We start from the raw sequence: 6,347 nt of genomic DNA, 5'->3' as shown, positions 1-6,347 counted from the left end.
CTCCCGGCACTTATCTTGGGATCATTTTCAAGTGGCGTGCCTACAACACCTAAGTTTTCCATCTCTTCTCTCTTATTCGTTTTTAATTCAATTCCCTTCTTAATTGTAATTAGTTTACTCCTCTCTAAGCATGTACTTCCCCATCAGTGTACGTTTACTATGATAGTTTTTTTCCCTTCAGCATATGATTGGTATTTTTTTTGGTTCTCAACGTAAGTTAGTTTTATTTTTTTTGTCGATTCTTTGCTTTTAGAGTAGTACTATGGATCGAAGCTGGATTCATGATCATCATATTAGTGAAGAGTATGAGCGAGGGGTTTTTGAGTTCATAGAATATGTTAAAGAACACGCAAACCCAATGAATGGGGCATATTTTTGCCCTTGTGTTCGTTGTCTCAATCAAGTATATCAAGACTGTGACAACATCCGTGATCATCTGTTCATCTATGGAATAATGAGAAGTTATACAGTTTGGACCTAGCATGGGGAAGTATTATATAAGCAAACAACGTTAAAAGCTTCAGATTATGTAGACGAATGGATGAATGATCATTTAGACAAAATGGTACGTGACGTTGGCGAAGAAAATTTTGGAAGAACTCATTTATACGATAGTCTTAAGAACAATTCAGAGAAAGAGTTGTATCCAGGATGCATCAATTTTATAAGGTTATCAGCTACTTTGAAATTGTTTTGTTTGAAAGCAAGAAACAGATGGACTGATAAAAGTCTCACTGAATTGTTGGAGTTGATGAAGGAGATGCTTCTAGAAAATAACTTGTTACCTATCCGTAATTACGACGCGAAGAAAATTCTATGTCCAATGGGTTTGGAATACTGATAACGGTTGAAAAACCGTTATTTTTATGCTTAAAATTGATACCAAAAGCAACCTTTAAGACTTAGAAACTAGCTTGAACTCATATTTTTGCTTTAGTTTTGTGAATAAGAGAGTTGAAAGTGAATTTAATGGTTTTGTGCAAGATTCCCTTTATTTTGTAGGCTAATTGAATGATTTGAAAGAAGAATTGAAGTACCGAATGATTGGAGTGTTGAAAAGTCAACCAGTCAACCAGAAAAGTCAACCAGTCAACCAGAATGCTGAAAAGTCAACCAGAAAGCAGAAAAAAAATGTGACCGAGTGGCGCTGAGCGGAAATTTGGCGCTGAGCGGCAGTTTTCAGGTGTCGAAATCACCGCTGAGGGGCAAAACAGCAGCTGGGGGACAAAATGGATCATGCGCTAGTACCGCTCAGCAGTAAAATACCGCTGAGCGCCATTCTAAGTGGGCTTGGATCGGTTTTCTTTTGTTTTTATGAGCTTGGACTTGTTTTATGTTATTTTTATGCCCTATTTAAGGACTTGCACGTCCTAGGGTTGGTATCTTTGGCAGAGACGAAGCAAACACTCACTTTTCCACCCCTTGAAGGAAGATCTTGGATGCTCAGGCTACCTCTTCATCTTTCTAGGGTTCTATCTTTCATTCTTTCATTATTGTTCATCCAGTTTCACCATGAATATGGTGAACTAAACCTTGTATTGTTGTTGGGGAATCAATGTAGTCTTGTGAAACTCTCATATATGGAATTTGTGTTTTAACGTCTTATATTAAGATATATGCTTTCTTTCATCTTTAGTTAGGGTTTTTCCTCTTTGCTTATTGCTTGCTTTGTTTAACTCATTCATTGCCATGATTATTGATTTTGTCGATACGGGAACGTACGGGGAAATCTAGATCCGGGGAATTTCTCCCAATAGCATATTGGTTGCCTTTAAGCTCCTGCACTTTAGAACTAATTACTAGGAATGCTAGGAATTGTATGAACTCGTAATTAAGGATAGGCCTTCTTGCAAGGTGATTTAGAGAGTGGCATTAGCATTGATGAAAAGAATGATGAATTCCTAAAAATATATGAGAGTGGATAAGATGAAATTGATGACCCCAACAATATACTCATCCATCTAATTCATTGAAGTGTTTGTATTATGTTTTTCTCCATTGATCAAATTCATGCATACATATTTAATTACTGTCTCTTGCATTTAAACCTACAATCAATTTGTTCTTAAGTCTTAAATAATCAACAAATCATATAGCTAAACTAGGCCGTGAGTCCTTTGGGAGAACGATACTTAGTCTTACCGAGTTTATTACATGATACGATTCGGTCACACTTGCCGATTGTTAAACAAGTTTATGGCGTCGTTAAACAAATCATATAGCTATTCATAAATTTGTCATCAAATACCAAAAGATACATGCATCTCCCAATGACTATGTAATGTATAGAGATCAGTATGCTTCAATGAAAGTGTGTCTGATGTGTGGTTCGTCACGATTTAAGAAGAAACTTCATGGAAATAATGCGAACACAATGGAGGTTCACCGGGTAAGGTCATGTGGTATTTACTTATAGTATTGATGAAAAATTTATGAACACCGAAAAATGGCGCCAAAAACTTGTTTAACCCTCGGCAAGTGTGACCGAATCATATCAAGTAATAAACTCGGTAAGACCAAGTATCGTTCTCCCAAAGGACTCACGGCCTAGTTAGCTATATGATTTGTTGATTATTTAAGACTTGTGAACAATTGATTGTAGGTTTTAAATGCAAAAGACAATAATTAAACATGTATGCATGAATTTGATCAATGGAAAAGAGGAATACAAACACTTTAATGAATTAGATGGATGAGTATGTTGTTAGGGTTATCAATTTCATCTTTTCCACTCTCATATACTTTTAGGAATTCATCATTCTTTTCATCAATGTTAATGTCACTCTCTAAATCACCTTGCAAGAAGGTCTATCCTTAATTATGACTTCATACAATTCCTAGCATTCCTAATAATTAATTCTGAAGTACAAAAGCTTAACGGCAACCAACCCTCATATTCCTATGTTTAGGCAATATGCTATTGGGAGAAATTCCCCGGATCTAGATTTTCCCGCACGTTTGATAACAGTTGAAAAACTGTTATTTTCATGCTTAAAATTGACACAAAAAGCAACCTTTACACTTAGAAACTAGCTTGAAATCATGGTTTTATCCATATTTTCAGAAATAAGAGAGCTGGACAGGTTTGTGCTTGATTTCAGTGTTTTTGTGCAGGTTTTAAGGTGAATTTAGTGAAAGAAGTGAAGAAGGAGAGAGATGGAATCAGAAAAGTCAACCAGAAACCAGAAAAGTCAACCAGTCAACCAGAATACGAAAAAAGTCAACCAGACGAGTTTTGGGTCAGTTTTATGCGATTTTATGATCTGTTTGGGCCTGGACCCGTTTTCTATTATTTTTATGTCCTATTTAAAGACCTAGATGTCTTAGGGTTGGTATCTTTGGTAGAAACGAAGCAAACACTCTCTCTTCCACCCCTTGGGGTAGATTGGGAGATGGTGACAGCTCTCCTCTTCTCTTTCTCGGGTTTTTCTATCTCTTTCATTCTTTCATTATTGTTCATCTAGGTTCACCATGAATATGGTGAACTAAACCTTGTATGTTTGTTGGGGAATCAATGTAATCTTTTGAAGCTCTCATATATGGAATTTGTGTTTGCATCTTAATCTAAGACTTATGCTTTCTTTCATCATTAGTTAGGGTTTTTCCTCTTTACTCAATGCTTGCTTTGTTTAACTCATTCAATGCATGATTATTGGTTTTATCGATACGGGAACGTACGGGGAAGTCTAGATCCGGGGAATTTCTCCCAATAGTATATTGGTTGCCTTAAGCTCCTGCGCTAAATAAACTAATTATTAGGAATGCTAGGAATCGTATGAACTCGTAATTAGGGAGAAGCCTTCTTGAAAGGTAATTTAGAGAGTGGCATTAACAATGATGACTTGAATGTTGAATTCCTAAAATATATGACAGTGGATAAGATGAAATTGACCCCCAACAACATATTCATCAATATATTTCATTGAAAGTGTCTGTCTTTTGTTTTAGCCATTGATCAACCTCATGCATACATGTTTATTTTCGTCTTTTGCATAGTAAAATCCAATTATTTTGTCTTAAGTCTTAGCTAATGAACAAATCACATAACTAAACTAGGCCGTGAGTCCTTTGGGAGAACGATACTTGGTCTTACTGAGTTTATTACTTGAAACGATTCGGTCATACTTGCCGATTGTTCAACAAGTTTGTGACATCATATTTTGGTGATCATAAATTTGTCCATCAACGTTCCCATATCGACAAAATCAATAATCATGGCATTGAATGAGTTAAACAATGCAAGCTTTAAGCAAAGAGGAAAAACCCTAACTAATGATGAAAGAAAGCATGTATCTTAAAATAAGATGTTAAAACACAAATTCCATATATGAGAGTTTCACAAGACTACATTGATTCCCCAACAACAATACAAGATTTAGTTCACCATATTCATGGTGAAACTAGATGAACAATAATGAAAGAGTGAAAGAGATAGAAGAACCCTAGAAAGAGAAGAGGAGAGTCGTCACCATCTCCCAATCTACCCCCAAGGGGTGAAAAGTGTGTTTCTGCTTCCTCCCAGCCAAAGATACAAACCCTAGGACGTCCTAAAGCTTATATACTATTCTAAAAATACAGAAAATTAGGCCCAAGCCCATAAAAGTAACAGAAAACCGGTCCAAGCCCATTTAGAATGGCGCTCAGCGGTAATAGCGCATGATCCATTTTGCCGCCAGCTGCTGTTTTTGCCCCTCTACGGTGATTTTGGCATTTGAAAAGTGCCGCTCAACGGAACTTTTTCTGTATTCTGGTTGACTTTTCAGCATTCTGGTTGACTGGTTGACTTTTCTGGTTGACTAGTTGACTTTTATGGTTGACTAGTTGACTTTTCTGGTTTCTGGTTGACTTTTCAGCATTCCAATCATTCGGTACTTCAATTCTTCTTTCAAATCATTCAATTAGCCTACAAAATCAAGGGAATCTTGCACAAAACCACTAAATTCACCTTCAACTCTCTTATTCACAAAACTAAAGCAAAAATATTGGTTCAAGCTAGTTTCTAAGTCTTAAAGGTTGCTTTTGGTATCGGTTTTAAGCATAAAAATAACGATTTTTCAACCGTTATCAAGTACCTAGGTTGAAACTATTGTTCTCTGTTAAAGAAGACGTGAAGAATCTTATGTGGCACGTTGATGGAAGAAAATGTGATAATCTTCTTCAACACCCAACTGATTCCCCACAATGGAAGAACATTGATGGCACATTTCCATAATTTAGTGCAGAGTCAAGAAACTTAAGACTTACACTTGCTACCGATGGTATGAATCCTTATGGCAACTTAAGTAGCAAACATAGTTCATGGCCAGTTATGTTGATGATTTACAATCTATCTCCTATGTTGTACACGAAGAGAAAATACATTATGTTGTTTATGATGATATCAGGTCCTAGACAACTTGGAAATGACATTGATGTTTATCTTAAATCGTTAATTGACGATTTAAAAATGTTGTGGGAAGAGGGTGTCGAGGTCTTCGATTCATATTCAGAAGAAAACTTTCGTTTGCGTGCAATGTTGTTTTGCACCATAAATGATTTCCCAGCGTATGGGAACTTGAGTGGTTACAGTGTTAAAGGTCATTTTGCATGTCCGATTTGTGAAGAAAATACTAGTTATCTTCAACTGAAGCATGGGCAGAAAACTGTGTACACAAGACACCGAAGATTCCTTCCTCGAAATCACCCTTAACGTAGATTGAAAAAAGCGTTTAATGCAAGTCCTGAAGATGATGTAGTGTCCAAACCCCGTAATGGGCAAGAAGTATACAACCAGGTGAGGAACATTGATGTTGTATTCGGAAAACATAAAAAGAAGACCATTGAGAAAACCATATGGAAAAAGCGATCAATATTCTTTAATCTTCCATATTGGTGTAAACTTCATGTGCGACATTGCATAGACGTGATGCATGTTGAAAAAAATGTATGTGATAGTGTTGTTGGGACTTTACTAAATGTTAAAGGAAAGACAAAAGATGGAGTGAAAGCACGACAAGACTTGGTTGACATGGGAATCCATTTTGAGTTACATCCGCAATCCATAGGAAGATGCACCTATCTTCCTCCAACTTGTCACACTCTTTGAAAAAAAGAAAAGCAACTTTTTTGTCAATGTTTACATAGTGTGAAGGTTCCACAAGGTTATTCGTCGAATATTAGTACCCTTGTTTCTATGAAAGATTTAAAGTTAGTTGGTTTAAAGTCTCACGATTGTCATGTCTTAGTGCAACAACTTTTACCAGTAGCTATTCGAGCCATATTACATGCCTTTGTTAGAGGTATTCTGACACGTTTGAGTTTGTTTTTCAATGCCATTTGCAAGAAAGTTGTTGATCCTCGACAGCTAG

At 36.3% G+C, this 6,347-nt stretch overlaps 1 pseudogene; it reads left to right on the top strand.

Annotated features, from left to right (window-relative positions):
• Positions 1–262: 262 nt before the first annotated feature.
• On the top strand, positions 263–6,085 carry LOC148202447 (uncharacterized; annotated as a pseudogene).
• The last annotated feature ends 262 nt before the right edge of the window (positions 6,086–6,347 follow it).

Source organism: Vigna umbellata, chromosome 3 (assembly GCF_029865625.1).
Source record: "Vigna umbellata cultivar VRB3 chromosome 3, Vumbellata_1.0, whole genome shotgun sequence".
Classification (NCBI taxonomy): domain Eukaryota; kingdom Viridiplantae; phylum Streptophyta; class Magnoliopsida; order Fabales; family Fabaceae; genus Vigna; species Vigna umbellata.
The sequence above is the reverse complement of the archived record's forward strand: the minus strand, read 5'-3'. Positions and strand labels throughout refer to the sequence as shown.